An 18,742-nucleotide genomic window follows, 5' to 3' on the forward strand; every position below is an offset into this window, starting at 1 on the left:
CTTTTAAGAAGAGACTGGACAGCTAGGATGGTATAATTACAATGAGGGTGTGAACGAGTGAATGAGTGTCTAAGTGACTGAACTGAAGGATGGAGGGAGGGATATGGAAAGACTGCTTGTTTGAGCCTTCCCTTCTGCACAGCTGAAAATAATATGTTTTGATCATCTGAAGGATTTTTGTTGGTCCATCAGCTTGAATGATAATGGCAGCTCATTAATCTGTCCACTGAAAAAGCGGCCTTTGCTTCAAAAAGACACTGATGTTCCACAAATGAAATTAATTCCATCTTTCATACTTTCCCAGAGGGCTGATGCTGAACAAGAAGTAGGTGAACCACTGTGCATCTAAGGTTGCGCTAAACACAACGGGGATGCAAATATTGATCAAGGACTGACGGAGGGGTGCTTGATTCCCTGTGACAGAAGCGGTGGGGACAAACCAGATTTAATGAGAGCATCGTCTGAAAAGGAAGAAGAGAAGGGAGGGAGGGTGGGAGGGAGGGAGGAAGATAGAAATAAGAAGGAAGTGAGAGTGAGAGGAAGGGAGGGAGGAAGACAGAGAGGGAGGAAGGGAAGGGGGAGGGAGGGAGGAAGAAGGGAGGGAGAGAGGGAGGGAGGGAGGGAAGGAAGGAAGGAAGGAAGGAAGGAGGGAGGGAAGGAAGGAGGGAGGAAGATAGAAATAAGAAAGAAGTGAGGGTGAGAGGAAGGGAGGGAGGAAGACAGGGAAGGAGGGAGGGAAGGAGGGAGGGAGGAAGAAGGGAGGAATAGAGGGAGGGAAGGAAAGAAGGAAGGAAGGAAGGAGGGAGGGAGGGAGGGTCATGTAGTTCTCTAAAACCTATATCATTTGGCAATCATTTGGAAATTTTGTTGGAAATTTCCAACAGACTTTGAGTGATTTTGTTTGAACGTTAAACAGAGTCAGTCCTTCCTTCTACTCCTTCCTTCCTTCCTTCCTTCCTTCCTTCCTTCCTTCCTTCCTTCCTTCCTTCCTTCCAGTGGTGGGATTCACATTTTTTTTACTACCAGTTCTGTGGGCATGGCTTGGTGGGCATGGCTGTAGGTGTGGCAGGGGAAGGATACTGTAAAATCTCCATTCCCACCCCTCTCCAGGGGAAGATTACTGCAAAATTGAGTTCGTCTTCTCCAATACCGCTTCTTCGTTAATAAACTGGAGCTAAACAGGAAGAGGAGGCGTGTTTAAACAAATTCAACTCAGTCTCAGGCCAATCAGATGAAGTTAACAACCGGAATAAAGGGCCGGAATAGCTCAGGCTGTAAGGAGCCTGTTATTAGAACACAATAGCCTGCAATTACTGCAGGTTCAAGCCCGGCCCAAGGTTGACTCAGCCTTCCATCCTTTATAAGGTAGGTAAAATGAGGACCCAGATTGTTGGGGGGGCAATAAGTTGACTTTGTAAATATACAAATAGAATGAGACTATTGCCTTATACACTGTAAGCCGCCCTGAGTCTTCGGAGAAGGGCGGGATATAAATGTAAATAAAAAAAAAAATCCCCATTTCCTCGGGATTATCTGGGACTCGGGAGGCAGAGAATAGATGGGGGCAGGGCCAGTCAGAGGTGGTATTTAGCAGTTCTCTGAACTACTCAAAATTTCCACTACTGGTTCTCCAGAACTGATCAGAACCTGCTGAAACCCACCTATCCTTCCTTCCTTCCTTCCTTCCTTCCTTCCTTCCTTCCTTCCTTCCTTCCTTCCTTCTTTCCATATGCTGCTTTAATCCAATCAGGACTCACAACTGCTCACACTATATACAATACTAGAAGTAAAATCAAGGAACAGCCAACAGCATCCTGCTGAGTGTGAGATGTGCGGTACTTCATTTGATAAATAAAGAAATCCAAAGCCCTACAAGAAGTTCTTTCTTATCACAAACATGTCACCTAGAATGTGCCGGTCTCTCCATTCAATTGAGACCTGAGCATAAAAGAAATTTTTAAAATGAATTTTGGAGTCCAGACTTTTTGCCATTTTAAGGCGTTTTGTCATTCCAATATGAATCAAATCAAGGAATAACCCAACCTGTTCCCCTTAATTCTCCAAGGTAAAGTTATACCATGCACATTGAGTGACATGAGAATGGGTGTTGAGACATGTGCAAAACACCTGCAGATGTGTGGGAAGCTACCTCCCTCCTAGAAGAATGAAATATGTTGAGAAATATTTTAAAAAGGCAGGATAGAATATTTTTATCCTAAAATATTTCCCCTAAAAGAGAAATAAAAATCTTTAGAGGGACAGAAGCTCAGAACCTTAGCCCCCTGCTCCCCACTCCAAGCAGATTCTGAGCTGGAGCAGCTTTAGAAATGCAAATTTGGTAATCCATTACCGCCTGCAGCAAGGTCGGGTTCGGAACAAAAGTAGGGTTAGCCTTCAGCCACAATAGGAATTGCCCAACAAGCCCCTTCATTGCATTGGCCCAAACTTCAACCAAACTTGATTCAGACAAACCATGGGAGTCTGACAACAGCCAATAGGATATATGTCCTTGCACTGGAACAGGAAGCTCAAGGTCAAAGCCCAAGAGAAAGTATAAAAGCCACCCACTTTCAACGCCATGTGGTCAGCTACCCAGAATCACACGTGCTTGGTGGTTCCGCTTCACCATTAAAACCATCTTTCCAATCAGCCTCCATGTTTCCAGGGTCTTTCTCTTGGCTTGGAACTGAACCCAGATGGATATTTCTTCCAACACGGGTTAATTCCAAAACTCATTTCAGGTGGGACTGGTGCTTCCCACAATGCAAAGTCTTCCCAGAATCCTCCACGAGTTGTGGTGATATTTAATTTTTAACTTCCAGGGAAACTTTATGAAGATTTCATATTTTAATTCATTACAAGGTTGTGTGCACCTGCAGAAAAGACCTACAACTGTTTGTTCTGGGGGAAATGACCACACAGAAAGCAGCTGATGAAAATCTGAGATGGTTAAAAAAAAAACACACACAACTAGACAGACAAAGATCCAGGATAAGAAGAAGCTGGCAAATTGTTCATAATTAAGAACAGGGTATTCCGTTTTAGCCTATCACACAGCAATCAAAGTCCTGAAGGCAGGTTGCCTTCTCTTGGCCGATTATCTAGATCCAGCCGTTCTCATGGGGCTTATTTCATGTAATAACAAATTGTTAGATAAACAGCCCACTGAGATAGCTTTGATCTACACAGTGGGCCCAGCAATCTTGGCAGAACGTTGGGAGACAGCTTGTCAGAAACCTTCAAATCCACAAGCCTCTTGATGGCTTGACAAGAAGAAAACAAAGAGAACATTTTCAATATGAAGCAATATTTCAGACTTCAGGATTCTCAGCCTTAAGCCAAAATCAGGAACACAAATGGACAGGAGGGAAGTTCAGAACTAACGTTAGAAAGTCTCACTTCACAGAAGGAGCAGTGGGAGCTTGGAAGCAAACTTCCAGCTGAGGTATTGGGTCAATCCTCAGTAAATGGTAAGTAAATTCTGCAACCCAGCAAGACAGACACAGACTTCAGCTTCAATTGCAACAATACAAGAGCAAACAATAGATTCAAACTTAATGTTAACCGCTTCAGTCTTGATTGCAGAAAATATGACTTCTGCAACAGAGTTATTAACGCTTGGAACACACTACCTGACTCTGTGGTCTCTTCTCAAAAACCCCAAAGCTTTAACCTACTATTACTATAGACTTTATACTTTAACCTTCTATTACTATAGAAGTACTATACTTCTACTATTGACCTCACCCCATTCCTAAGAGGTCCATAAGAGCACAAATGTGCCTACCGTTCCTGTCCGATTGTTTTCTTTCATTATATCCAATTAATATGGTTATTGCATGCTTATGCTTATATATATATGCTTATATATTATATAGTTACTTTCATGCTTATGCTTATATATACTGTTGTGACAAAATAAATAAATAAAATAAATAAATAAAATAATTAGAACTGCAGAAAAAACAATGGCTAACAACCTGCCTTCCATTGAGGACCTGTATACTGCATGAGTCAAAATGAGGACTGAAAATATTCACATCCTGGACATAAATTGTTTCAACTCCTACCCTCAAAGTGACGCTATACAACACTGAAAACCAGAACTAGACGCAAGAACAGTTTTTTCCTGAATGCCATCATTCTGCTAAACAAATAATTCTCTCAACACTGTCAAACTATTTACTAAGTCTGCACTACTATTAATCTTCTCATCGTTCCCATCACCCATCTCCTCCCACTTATGACTGTATGACTGTAACTTTGTTGCTTGTATCCTTGTGACTTATATTGATATTGTTTCCTGATTGCTTATTTGTACCCTATGACTATCATTAAGTGTCGTATCTTATGATTCTTGATGAATGTATCTAATCTTTTTATGTACACTGAGAGCATATGTATCGAGACAAATTCCTTGTGCGTCCAATCACACTTGGCCAATAAAAGATTCTATCTATCATCCCTCCCTCTCTCTCTCTCTCTCTCTCTCTCTCTCTCCCCCCTCTCTGTTTAAACATTCTTGAGATAAACACAGGTCCATCACCTGATTAAAAAAAAATAAAAAATAAAAAAACCTCAAAGGATAGACTTGATGTACCACTTGGTCTTTTTCAGCCATCAGTTTTCTATGTTTCTAACATGCTAGTCCTGTTTTTGTCACACTCTTTGTCTTGGGTTTGAAGGACATTGGATGACCATTCTTCTCTCTGCCTCAACTAAGGAAATGTTTAAATAATCCCTCCACGATTATTGGGTTGTTTTGTGAGAGCCAAAAAGCAAAAGGTTAATTTTGAATATCAGTCAGCACTTTGGTGACAGCTGGACGATAGAGGAAGCCAGAGACAAAATGAAAAATATGGGGTTTGGCACAAGGAATGACTTTATCATCTTTGGAAAGATAAAACTCTTCAAGATGGATGGGACTGCTTCACAAGCATGATTATAGGGTTTTCTTTACATTTATTCTTACATTTTATTCTTACATTTCCTGTCTGAGCAGGGGGTTGGGCTAGAAGACCTGTGTTTAACTCATAGAATCATCTATTGCAATGTCCTTCCTGTTAAAGACTACTTCAGCTTCAATCACAACAATACAAGAGCAAACAATCGATTTAAACTTAATGTTAACCGCTTCAATCTTGATTGCAGAAAATATGACTTCAGTAACAGAGTTGTTAACGCTTGGAACACACTACCTGACTCTGTGGTCTCTTCTCAAAATCCCCAAAGCTTCAACCAAAAACTGTCTACTATTGACCTCACCCCATTCCTAAGAGGTCCGTAAGGGGCGTGCATAAGAGCACAAGCGTGCCTACTGTTCCTGTCCTATTGTTTTCTTTCATTATATCCAATTAATATGGTTATTGCATGCTTATGCTTATATATATATATGCTTATATATTATATAGTTACTTTCATGCTTAAGCTTATATATACTGTTGTGACAAAATAAATAAATAAATAAATAAATAAATAAATAAATAAATAAATAAATAAATAAATAAATAAATAATGGTTCCTTCCAACTCTGTCGTTCTACTCTGTTATTCATTATAATATCCATGTTTTTGACATCACATCTCCTTTAGCCTTCAGAAAAAACATTTCATGCTTGGCTTAGCCTTTTCCCTTACATACTGGAATAGGGTGATGTCTATGGGTTGGACTTTGTTATGGGGCCACATGGGAAAGTTAGGTTCTGCTACCAAATCTTCTCTGTTTTAATATTTTGAATTTGTTGTATAAGTAGTCCTCAATTTAAAACCTTACAATAACTGAGACAACTATTGAGACTGTCTTATAACAACTGAGACAACTATCTGCACTACTATTAATCTTCTCATCGTTCCCCATCACCCGTCTCCTTCCACTTATGACTGTAATTTTGTTGCTTGTATCCTTACGATTTATACTGATATTGATTGTTTCTTGATTGCTTAATTGTACCCTATGGCTATCACTAAGTGTTGTATCATTAAGTGTTAAATTTGTACCCTATGACTATCATAAGTGTTGTAAGTGTTGTACCTTGATGGTATCTTTTCTTTTATGTACACTGAGAGCATATGCACCAAGACAATTCCTTGTGTGTCCAATCACATTTGGCCAATAAAAAGAATTTATTCTATTCTATTCTATTCTATTCTATTCTATTCTATTCTATTCTACAAGATCTTCCGTTGCTAAGTGATGGGTTTATTAAGTGAGTCATGCTTAATTATATGACCTTTCTGGTAGTGGTGGTTAAGCAAATCACATTTTCCTTAAGTGAATCCAGATTCTCCTATTAATTCTGCTTTTTTGGAAGCCCACCTGAGAAAGTCACAGATCGGATCTCTGAATTCAGGATTCTACAACCATCATCAATTCAAGATGACTTTGATTATATGACCAGTTATAAGTCACTGTTTTCAGCACTGTTGTAACTTCAAATGATCAGGAAACAAATATCAAATAGCAATAGCACTTAGACTTATATTACAACTTCACAGTGCTTTACAGCCCTCTCTAAGCAGTTTACAGAGTCAGCCTATTTGCCCCCAACAATCTGGGTCCTCATTTTACCCACCTCGGAAGGATGGAAGGCTGAGTCAACCTTCAGCCTGGTGAGATTTGAACTACCAAATTACAGGCAGGCAGCAGTCAGTAGAAGTAGCCTGCAGTACTGCATTCTAACCACTGCGCCATCGTGGTTCTTATAAACATTATAAATGGTTCTAAGTAGATATAAAGGTAAAGGTTCCCCTCGCACATATATCCTAGTCGTTCCCAATTCTAGGGGGTGGTGCTCATCTCTGTTTGAAAGCCGAAGAGCCAGTGCTGCCCAAAGACATCTCCATGGTCATGTGGCCAGGATGACTAAATGCCAAAGGTGCATGGAACACTGTTCCCTTCCCACCAAAGGAGGTCCTTATTTTTCTACTTACATTTTTTATGTGCTTTCGAACTGCTAGATTGGCAGAAGCTGGGATAAGTAATGGGAGCTCACCCCGCTACCCGGCAGCACTAGGGATTCAAACAGCTGAACTGCCGACCTTTCAATCGACAAGCTCAACGTCCTAGCCACTGAGCCACTGCATCCCTCGGCGGTTATATATAAGTAGATATACTGTATATATTGTATTATTTGGGGATTATGAGCTGCCCAGAATTTTGTTTTCAAGATGGGTAGCTACAAAAATGAATAAAAATTAAGAACAATTAAATCTTTGTGTTGTTCTCTAATATTCCATTCTCAACCTTCTCAGGCAAGATCTTCCCCACCATAGTCATAGGATGGATACTATAATATGCATGGATAGGCTAGTTTTATTGGGGGGAAAAAGTAAAATCAAAGGAATTGCTTTTTACAAAGTTACGCACCAAGAAAAACAACCATTAACAGCAATGAATATTTATTCCCTCCTATTTAGTCTAAAACAAAAAACAAAAAAACTCCCAATTCTCCCAGTTCTACAAAACATGCAGGGAAAAAAAAATCTAACAAAATCTAACCAGCCAGCTTCAGTACTCGGATTTAATGAGTTGCAGCATTTTAATGTCCCTTTTCAGGCTATTCTAATCTCCCAACTAAAGAGTCTTTCATGTAGAAAGGACATGCCCTGTTTGCCAGCTCACAATCTACAAAGGCGAGACGCGGAAGAATGGGAAGAAAAGAGGGTGAAGGATTAGCCTGACGAGGCCAGAGAGGCGAAAAAAAAAGAAACGTCTTCGTTCGGTGCACGTTCGTCAGGAGTTCAGCTTGATTTTTCTTTCACGAGTTCTTGTCTGAACATTTTTTGGTTATTGTTCATTCTGAGAAGGAGAGTAAGATGTCATGACTTGATGGCAAAGGTGAGAATATCTTGTTCTCCATGTTGCCCCGTCCCTTAGATGGCTGCCGGTATATAACCGAAGGATCGGTCTGCTCAGCTGGAGTAAAGACTCTGAGAGTCTGATGGAGCCTGTAGAACGCCCCTTGCAATGATGTAGAAATTAGAAACTTTTGACTCAAAAACAGTAACTGTGACAGGGATTTTGGGAGTCCTGGTGGACGATCATGTACACATGAGCCAGCAGCAAGGGAGAAATGCTCCCAGTTCGGACTGGATCGCCCGATCCGGTAGTGATGGTGGCGGGTGGTTCGGAGAACTGGTAGCAATAATCTGTGCCCCCCCATGCCCAGCTGAGCCACATGATCATCAGAGGTGTTTTTTTTTACTTTTAAAAGCATTTTTTCTTCGGACCAAAAAATGCTTTTAAAATAAAAAAAAAAAACTTCTGATGATCACACAGCTCATCTGGGATCGTCAGAACCCTTTAAAAGCATTTTTTTACAACAACTTTGGCCGAAGAGATTGTAAAATCACCAAGGCCTCTGGTGGCGCAACAGGCTAATGCAGCCTATGATTAACAGCAACTGCTTGCAATATTGCAGGTTCAAGTCCCACCAGGCCCAAGGTTGACTCAGCCTTCCATCCTTTATAAGGTAGGTAAAATGAGGACCCAGATTGTTGGGGGCAATAAGTTGACTTTGTATACAATATACAAATGGATGAAGACTATTGCTTAACATAGTGTAAGCCGCCCTGAGTCTTCGGAGAAGGGCGGGATATAAATGCAAAAAAAAAAAAAAAAGCTTTTAAAAGGCTCCTCTGGCGATCCCAACTGAGTTGCCTGATCTCCAGAACCTTTTAAAAGCATTTTTTATAACCTCTTCGGCTGAAGAGGTTGTAGGAAAAATGCTTTTAAAAGTAAAAAAAAAAAAGTTGGCCACGCCCACCCAATCACATTACTCTCACCACCACCAAGCCATGCCCACAGAACCGGTTGTAACAAATTTTACATTTCACCCCGGCCAGCAGTGTGTGGCTTCTCACTCTTATACAATAATCCTTGCAGAGGTGGTATTCAGCAGGTTCTGACCAGTTCTGGAGATAGACTAGCAAAGATATATCCAAATTTAAGCCTGAATTGTTGGAAAGGTGGTCAAATACAAGGTACCTTTTCTCACACATTTTTGGTCGCCACATTACAAAAAACATGTTGAGACTTTAGAAAACAGTGCAGACAAGAGAAACTAAGATGATTGAAGGACCAAAGACTAAAATATATGAAGAACAGTTGCAGAAACTAGATATGGTCAGTCTAGAGAAAAGAAGGACTAGGGATGATATGATAGCAGTATTCCAGTATTTGAGGGGCTACCACAAAGAGGAAGGGGCCAACTTTTTTTTTTATTTGCATTTATATCCCGCCCTTCTCCGAAGACTCAGGGCGGCTTACACTATGTTAACTTATTTTCCAAAGCATCAAAAGAATAGAATAGGATAGAATAGAATAGAATAGAATAGAATAGAATAGAATAGAATAGAATAGAATAGAATAGAATAGAATAGGAGGATAGAATAGAATAGAATAAGAGGATAGAATAGAATAGAATAGAATAGAATAGAATAGAATAGAATAGGATAGGATAGGATAGAATAGGATAGGATAGGATAGGATAGAATAGGATAGAATAGAATAGAATAGAATAGGATAGGATAGAATAGAATAGAATAGAATAGAATAGGATAGGATAGAATTTTTATTGGCCAAGTGTGATGACCAATACACACACAAGGAATTTGTCTTGGTGCATATGCTCCCGGTTCGGAATGGATCGCCCGATCCGGTAGTGATGGTGGCGGGTGGTTCGGAGAACCAGTAGCAAAAATCTCTGCCCTCCCCATGCCCAGCTGAGCCGCAAGATCATCAGAGGGTTTTTTTAACTTTTAAAAGCATTTTTTCTTCAGCCAAAAAAATGCTTTTAAAAGTAAAAAAAAAAAAGTTGGCCACGCCCACCCAGTCACATTACTCCCACCACCACCAAGCCACACCCACAGAACCGGTTGTAACAAATTTTACATTTCACCCCGGCCAGCAGTGTGTGGCTTCTCACTCTTATACAATAATCCTTGCAGAAGTGGTATTCAGCAGGTTCTGACCAGTTCTGGAGATAGACTAGCAAAGATATATCCAAATTTAAGCCTGAATTGTTGGAAAGGTGGTCAAATACAAGGTACTTTTTATCACACATTTTTGGTATACATTACAGAAAACATGTTGAGACTTTAGAAAACAGTGCAGACAAGAGAAACTAAGATGATTGAAGGCCCAAAGACTAAAATATATGAAGAACAGTTGCAGAAACTAGATATGGTCAGTCTAGAGAAAAGAAGGACTAGGGATGATATGATAGCAGTATTCCAGTATTTGAGGGGCTACCACAAAGAGGAAGGGGCCAACTTTTTTTTTTATTTGCATTTATATCCCGCCCTTCTCCGAAGACTCAGGGCGGCTTACACTATGTTAACTTATTTTCCAAAGCATCAAAAGAATAGAATAGGATAGAATAGAATAGAATAGAATAGAATAGAATAGAATAGAATAGAATAGAATAGAATAGAATAGAATAGAATTTTTTATTGGCCAAGTGTGATGACCAATACACACACAAGGAATTTGTCTTGGTGCATATGCTCCCAGTGTACATAAAAGAATATATGACAAGAAACAATGGATGTGTTCTGTCCCCCTTGCCTCAGTCCGAGCGGTGACTTAATTAGCCGGCAACTATCAGCTCTGGCAGCAAACTAGTGAGCGTCTGCCAAGTGTGTTATCTCTCTTGATGCCGATGAGTCAACCAGGAACAAACAGTACTTCAGCTCTTGTTAAGCAGTTGATTTGCTTGCCACGAAGAGGTATAGCAGCCCTTGCTGCTTTTATATCCTGTGGGGTGTGGCTCCATGACTCAGCACTTCCTAGGCCTGCCCCACCCCTGCTTCTGTTGTTTCCGCCTCTCCTGCCTACGAAACCTATGGTCCAGCCAGGTCTGATTGCCATCAGCTGGGTCTGGAGGCATGGCCTGAGGGGGGAAAGAGTCAGGGGATGGAGGCCTCGTTATCTCCTCCACCTGGCCTGCCTCTGGCTCCTGGAACTGAGCCAGGGAAGCCGGTGCTCCAGAGGTAAGTCCTGATGGCCCTTCCCCCTCACTTTCCAAGTAACTTTCTGGCAGGGGGCCCGGTTCGGGGGACGCAGACACAACAGGATGGAAACTGATCAAGGAGAGAAGCAACCTGGAATTAAGGAGAAATTTCACAACAGCGAGGACAATTAACCAGTGGAATGGCTTGCCTTCAGAAGTTGTAAATGCTCCAGCACTAGAGTTTTTTAAGAAAAGACTGAACAGCCACCTATCTGAAATGGTTTAGGGTTTCCTGCTTGAGCAGGGGATTGGACTAGAAGACCCCCAAGATTCCTTCCAGCTCTTTTCTGATTGAGATTGAGATATAAGCACATTACAGTAATCCTTGATATATGACCAGTCACTGAACAAACATTCAAAGTTATGACAGATCATCCAAAACGGATCTTATGACCCAGTTCCAAAGTTCTGACATTGCTCCCCCAATTGCCTGCAGTCGTGTTTACTGCATTTTGAGTGCTTGGCAACTGACCTGTGTTTACAGCTATTCGCAGTGGCTGGAGTTCACGTGACTGTGATTTAGGACATTTTTTGTGGGAAACCATCATTTATTTCCAGTTTCTGGCAAAAACTATCCCATAATGAACACTGGGTTCAGTTCATGACCACTGCAAATAATACCATAAAATTGGGTTCATGACTTACCACTTTAATGGCTGGGCTGCCTTACGGTCACAGGTCGAAGACTATCTGTATATAAATAATTCAGTGGCCATAAGATTGAAAATGCAACTGATTTATTGAAACCCAAAGCATTTTTCCCTTCCTTGAATAGATCTTATTTGCAATTTATTCTAAGACAGAGAGTTGATTGCAGAAGAAAGATTCGGTATCAACAAAACAAGTTTATTTTATTTTATTTTATTTTATTTTATTTTATTTTATTTTATTTTATTTATTTTATTTTATTTTATTTTATTTTATTTTATTTGTTTAGTGGTGAGGAGGTAAACAGGCTGTCCTGGAGGGCAAGGTTAAATGTGTCATCAGTTTGGAGTCATTGCACATCCATAAGAGACCAAACTCCATTGACCTTCATCTTGCACCAATTTAGTTTTGTCTTTTAGTTGATCAGATTTTTGTGTGTAGGGAGCATTAAGTAAAGTAATTGGTACTTTGAACTCAGCAAAAGTCTTCCTGGTTATTTGCAACTGACATCAACCTGATCAACTAAGGATCAAAACTACATTGGCACTAGATAAGAATTAACAGAAGTCGGTTGGGGAGGGGGCTGGACTTGGATTTCTTGTGTCTCTGATTGTGTAATAATTCCAAACTGATCACACATTTAACCCCATCCTCCGGCTTAGCTTGCTCATCTCCTCACCACCAAAAACAATTAAAAGTTTGTTTTGCTGATATTATATCTTTCTTCTGCATTCAAGTCTCCATCTTATGACACTTTGAAAATAAAGTCTAGTCTTTAAACATGAAACAACTCTTTGGGTTTTAGGAAACCAGTTGTGTTTTCCATCTTGATCTTATTTAGAAGTTATAGCAGGTTCTAGTTTTCTTTACCCTGCTCATTTCCTACATGTGTGTGTGTGGTGGGAACCAATGGCACAACCTAGTAGATTTTATCTTATTGTCTATATTATATTATTTTCCAAGTTTTCCTAGAGTTAGGCTAAAACCTTCCAATAATCTTAGTTCAATTCATTTCTCAAAGACACTCCATTAAGCCAATGGTACCTTAGATGATTTTAATATCATTTTTTAAAATTAATTTTACTACAACACAACATAAATAAATATAACACAAACACATAATACCTTAGATCAGTGGTTCTCAACCTTTATAGTTCTGCGACCCCTTTAATACAATTCCCCACGATGTGGCGACCCCAACCGTATAATTATTTTCGTTTTGAATTTATCGCGCCTGAAGCCGTGTTGGCTAGCGATCTGAACTGCTTGTGATTGCCTTGAGGACGGAGGCATTAAAGCGGAAACTCCTCCCCTATTAAGTTTATCGCGCCTGAAGCCAGATTAGGCTAGCGATTGGGAGTGATTGCAGCTGGCTTGAGAGGGAGACATCAGAGCAAAGATTTCTCTCTTTTTTAATTCATTGCACCTGAAGCCGAATTCGGCTAGCGATTTGAAGAGCCTGCAGCTGGCTTGTGGAGTCAACCATTGGAGCGCAATTCTTCGACTCGCAAGTATACTTCCCATATTTCCAATGGTCTTAGGCGACCCCTGGCAAATCGTCATTCGACCCCCCAATGGGGTCGCAACCCAAAGGTTGAGAACCACTGCCTTAGATGATTTTAAAAGGGGGAAAAAGGCCAATGCAGTCGTAGGATGCATTAACAGAAGGATAGAATCAAAATCACGTCAAGGGTTAATATCACTTTCTAATGCCTTGGTAAGACTACATTTGGAACATTGCATCCAGTTTTGGTCACCAAGATATAAAACATGTTGAGACTTTAGAAAACAGTGCAGACAAGAGAAACTAAGATGATTGAAGGCCCAAAGACTAAAATATATGAAGAACAGTTGCAGAAACTAGATATGGTCAGTCTAGAGAAACGAAGGACTAGGGACGATATGATAGCAGTATTCCAGTATTTGAGGGGCTGCCACAAAGAGGAAGGGGCCAACTTTTTTTTTTTATTTGCATTTATATCCCGCCCTTCTCCGAAGACTCAGGGCGGCTTACACTATGTTAACTTATTTTCCAAAGCATCACAAGAATAGAATAGAATAGAATAGAATAGAATAGAATAGAATAGAATAGAATAGAATAGAATAGAATAGAATAGAATTTTTTATTGGCCAAGTGTGATGACCAATACATACACAAGGAATTTGTCTTGGTGCATATGCTCTCAGTGTACATAAAAGAATGCATGACAAGAAACAATGGGTGTGTTCTGTCCCCCTCGCCTCAGTCCGAGCGGTGACTTAATTAGCTGGCAACTATCAGCTCTGGCAGCAAACTAGTGAGCGTCTGCCAAGTGTGTTATCTCTCTTGATGCCGATGAGTCAATCAGGAACAAACAGTACTTCAGCTCTTGTTAAGCAGTTGATTTGCTTGCCACGAAGAGGTAGAGCAGCCCTTGCTGCTTTTATATCCTGTGGGGTGTGGCTCCATGACTCAGCACTTCCTAGGCTTGCCCCACCCCTGCTTCTGTTGTTCCCGCCTCTCCTGCCTACGAAACCTAGGGTCCAGCCAGGTCTGATTGCCATCAGCTGGGTCTGGAGGCATGGCCTGAGGGGGGAAAGAGTCAGGGGATGGAGGCCTCGTTATCTCCTCCACCTGACCTGCCTCTGGCTCCTGGAGCTGAGCCAGGGAAGCCGGTGCTCCAGAGGTAAGTCCTGATGGCCCTTCCCCCTCACTTTCCGAGTAACTTTCTGGCAGGGGGCCCGGCTCGGGGGGATGCAGACACAACAGGATGGAAACTGATCAAGGAGAGAAGCAACCTGGAATTAAGGAGAAATTTCACAACAGCGAGGACAATTAACCAGTGGAATGGCTTGCCTTCAGAAGTTGTAAATGCTCCAGCACTAGAGTTTTTTTAAGAAAAGACTGGACAGCCACCTATCTGAAATGGTTTAGGGTTTCCTGCTTGAGCAGGGGATTGGACTAGAAGACCCCCCAAGATCCCTTCCAGCTCTTTTCTGATTGAGATTGAGATATAAGCACATTACAGTAATCCTTGATATATGACCAGTCACTTAACAAACATTCAAAGTGATGACAGATCATCCAAAACGGATCTTATGACCCAGTTCCAAAGTTCTGATATTGCTCCCCCAATTGCCTGCAGTCGTGTTTACTGCATTTTGAGTGCTTGGCAACTGACCTGTGTTTACAGCCATTCGCAGTGGCTGGAGTTCACGTGACTGTGATTTAGGATATTTTTTGTGGGAAACCATCATTTATTTCCAGTTTCTGGCAAAAACTATCCCATAACGAACACTGGGTTCACTTCATGACCACTGCAAATAATACCATAAAATTGGGTTCATGACTTACCACTTTAATGGCTGGGCTGCCTTACGGTCATAGGTCAAAGACTATCTGTATATAAATAATTCAGTGGCCATAAGATTGAAAATGCAACTGATTTATTGAAACCCAAAGCATTTTTCCCTTCCTTGAATAGAATTATTATTTGCAATTTATTCTAAGACAGAGAGTTGATTGCAGAAGAAAGATTCGGTATCAACAAAACAAGTTTATTTTATTTTATTTTATTTTATTTTATTTTATTTTATTATTTTATTTTATTTTATTTTATTTTATTTTATTATTTTATTTTTTTAGTGGTGAGGAGGTAAACAGGCTGTGCTGGAGGGCAAGGTTAAATGTGTCATCAGTTTGGAGTCATTGCACATCCATAAGAGACCAAACTTCATTGACCTTCATCTTGCACCAATTTAGTTTTGTCTTTTAGTTGATCAGATTTTTGTGTGTAGGGAGCATTAAGTAAAGTAATTGGTACTTTGAACTCAGCAAAAGTCTTCCTGGTTATTTGCAACTGACATCAACCTGATCAACTAAGGGTCAAAACTACATTGGCACTAGATAAGAATTAACAGAAGTCGGTTGGGGAGGGGGCTGGACTTGGATTTCTTGTGTCTCTGATTGTGTAATAATTCCAAACTGATCACACATTTAACCCCATCCTCCGGCTTAGCTTGCTCATCTCCTCACCACCAAAAACAATTAAAAGTTTGTTTTGCTGATATTATATCTTTCTTCTGCATTCAAGTCTCCATCTTATGACACTTTGAAAATAAAGTCTAGTCTTTAAACATGAAACAACTCTTTGGGTTTTAGGAAACCAGTTGTGTTTTCCATCTTGATCTTATTTAGAAGTTATAGCAGGTTCTAGTTTTCTTTACCCTGCTCATTTCCTACATGTGTGTGTGTGGTGGGAACCAATGGCACAACCTAGTAGATTTTATCTTATTGTCTATATTATATTATTTTCCAAGTTTTCCTAGAGTTAGGCTAAAACCTTCCAATAATCTTAGTTCAATTCATTTCTCAAAGACACTCCATTAAGCCAATGGTACCTTAGATGATTTTAATATCATTTTTTAAAATTAATTTTACTACAACACAACATAAATAAATATAACACACATAATACCTTAGATCAGTGGTTCTCAACCTTTATAGTTCTCGACCCTTTAATACAATTCCCCGATGTGGCGACCCCAACCGTATAATTATTTTCGTTTTGAATTTATCGCCTGAAGCCGTGTTGGCTAGCGATCTGAACTGCTGTGATTGCCTTGAGGACGGAGGCATTAAAGCGAAACTCCTCCTATTAAGTTTATCGCGCCTGAAGCCGTGTTGGCTAGCGATCTGAACTGCTTGTGATTGCCTTGAGGACGGAGGCATTAAAGCGAAACTCCTCCTATTAAGTTTATCGCCTGAAGCCAGATTAGGCTAGCGATTGGGAGTGGTTGCAGCTGGCTTGAGAGGGAGACTTCAGAGCAAAGATTTCTCTCTTTTTTAATTCATTGCACCTGAAGCCGAATTCGGCTAGCGATTTGAAGAGCCTGCAGCTGGCTTGTGGAGTCAACCATTGGAGCGCAATTCTTCGACTCGCAAGTATACTTCCCATATTTCCAATGGTCTTAGGCGACCCCTGGCAAATCGTCATTCGACCCCCCAATGGGGTCGCAACCCAAAGGTTGAGAACCACTGCCTTAGATGATTTTAAAAGGGGGAAAAAGGCCAATGCAGTCGTAGGATGCATTAACAGAAGGATAGAATCAAAATCACGTCAAGGGTTAATATCACTTTCTAATGCCTTGGTAAGACTACATTTGGAACATTGCATCCAGTTTTGGTCACCAAGATATAAAAAAGATGTTGAGACTCTAGAAAGGGTAAGCAGGCGGTGGATTCTGGTGGCCATGTTTCTTCTCAGGCCCGGTGGGGGGGTGATGAATCGGCGTTTTTTTCGGCCGATTTTTCGGCTGATTTTTTCAGTCGGTTCTTTGTCTGCTCTTCGGGGTCTGGTCTGCCTCCTGGTTTCTACATCTTGGCTTCCTGGCTGTGCTGTGCTGTCCGGGTCCTTTTGCTGTGATCTCGACGATAGCGGAGATCTATCTCCTTTGCCACGTTGTCCTCGGCCTTTCCCTGCTGCCAGCCTGTGAACTTGGCGTCCTTCACGTCCTCCAGCCTCTCGAAGAGGTTCAGCCCTTTGGATAGGCCTGGCCTCTTGGAAGGAGAGGTTTGGAGAGATCTCCGGAATGGTTAGGATCTACTAGGGGGGTGATGGAGTTGGAGGGACCCCCTGGATGGTATTTTCTGACCATGTTTGGAGGTGGTTGTTGGAGGACTGCGGGGAGGCGATGGAGGTATTCCGGATTGGTCCCCTTGCAGTTTCCCCCTGGTTGTTTAACATCAGCTACGCCTCTCCCTGGCCTTTTTGGGATTCTTGGCCATTGTTGGTCCTATTGGGACTTTTTGGAGTAAGTAACAGACTCGCTTGGGGGATGGAGGAGGACATTGGTTATGACCGGAGCACCCCCACCCTCTGTACCAGGATGTTCAGACTAGGCACTCGACAGATTACCATCTGGACTGTCCTTTGTTTTCTACTCTATGCCTGCCCTCATTTGGGACTACCATCATTCTGGACTACCACCATTTATCATCACTCTTGCTATTCGGAGATGGAGCCCCCTTATTGCCGATTTTATCTTCAGTTGCCATGCGCTACTCTTCTTGTGAACTCTTTCACCTGCGAGGTGCCCCCGCCTCGCAGGAATGGCCCTCCACATTATCGAGGGCCGGCCTCCATGATGGGTTTTGGGACCCACAGAGGTGGCATGCGAAAAAAAAGAACCTGTGGGGTTTTTTAGATAGGGAATTTTTAAGGGGTGGGAGGGCAAGGTCGGGTAATGGGAGTAACCCGGCGGGTGGGGGGGCTAGTCCCTACGTGTGCTTGCGGTGGCTTTTTATTAGGTTCGGAGGTCAGAGGGAAGGACTATGTTCCTATTGGTGAGGGTGGTTGTATTGAGACAGTAAGTGGGAGGGGCAGGTATAGCGGAGGTGAGAGATCATATTGATGCTCGGGAGCGCATGCTCGATGTTTGAAAGCGATCATGCCCTCCGACCCCTCAGACCTCTCCTGTTCCCCGGATAGTCAGGATCCTCAGAGCTTGGGCCTTCGGTTGATGTTATGCAATGCTCGGTCCATGGTGAACAAAGCCCCCCTTATTTGCGATCTTATACAGGGGGGCTCCGCGGACCTTATGGGCATTACGGAGACCTGGCTGGGCACAGAAGGGGGGGTGCCCCTTGGAGAAATGTGCCCACCGGGTTTCCAGGCATTCCATCAACCGAGGGTCCAAGGTAGGGGTGGGGGGGTGGCGGTTGTCATAAAGGAGAGTCTAGAGCCGAGGGAGACCACTGTTCCTCAGATTGCCGGTTGTGAATCCCTCTTTGTGAAGTGGGGCCATAGGTGTCAGTTGGGCTTGTTAGTCATGTACCTAGCTCCTTGCTGCGTGACCACAGCCCTGCCCGAGCTGTTGGAGGTGCTTGCTGGGGTGGCGGTTGAGACCCCTAGATTATGGTCATGGGGGACTTTAACCTGCCATCTACCAGCATGTCATCAACGTCGGCTCGGGAGTTCATGGCTTCCATGACGGACCTGACGCAAGTAGTGGATGGCCCTACGCACATTGGGGGAGGCACACTGGATTTGATTTTCATCTCTGGACAGTGGATGATGATCTGGTTTTGGGAGACGTAGTCAT

This window comes from Ahaetulla prasina, chromosome 3, assembly GCF_028640845.1.
Source record: "Ahaetulla prasina isolate Xishuangbanna chromosome 3, ASM2864084v1, whole genome shotgun sequence".
Taxonomy (NCBI): Eukaryota; Metazoa; Chordata; class Lepidosauria; order Squamata; family Colubridae; genus Ahaetulla; species Ahaetulla prasina.